Genomic DNA, 372 nt, shown 5'->3' with positions numbered 1-372 from the left:
TCGTTTTAAGTTTAACTATTAATTTAGTCGAGAGTTTTTATAATATTATATATTTTAAAATGACTGAACAGCTTTGATTCTTGATCTGAAAACGTTGAAACTAGTGATGTATGATGAAGTTCGTATCGCTTTTGTTTGCTGTTTGATTTATGGAGCGACGGCGACATCGGCCTGTTCATAAGACGTGAGAGAAGTGATTCATTCTACAGTTTCAGGTTCGTAACGCCGACAGCTTTTATTTGAGATGGATCCACAGAGACACGACAACTACAGTTTGATCTCATTTCTCATAATAAAGTTCCAGATTCATAGTGCAACATTAATGTAGATGCTCTGAGTAAATATATTGTTGATTGTTTTTACAGTGATTAT

General features: G+C 33.9%; 1 protein-coding gene across 1 annotated transcript in view; it reads right to left on the bottom strand.

The window, feature by feature from the left end:
- Positions 1 to 372, bottom strand: part of LOC111649735 (small ribosomal subunit protein eS17) — a 6,106-nt gene that overhangs the window by 2,649 nt on the left and 3,085 nt on the right. The window lies entirely within an intron of this gene.

Source organism: Seriola lalandi, unplaced genomic scaffold (assembly GCF_002814215.2).
Source record: "Seriola lalandi dorsalis isolate HSWRI2012SDOR001 ecotype SW California unplaced genomic scaffold, Sedor1 jcf7180002051919, whole genome shotgun sequence".
NCBI lineage: Eukaryota > Metazoa > Chordata > Actinopteri > Carangiformes > Carangidae > Seriola > Seriola lalandi.
Note: the sequence above shows the minus strand (reverse complement) of the source record. Positions and strands in the feature narration are given on the sequence as shown.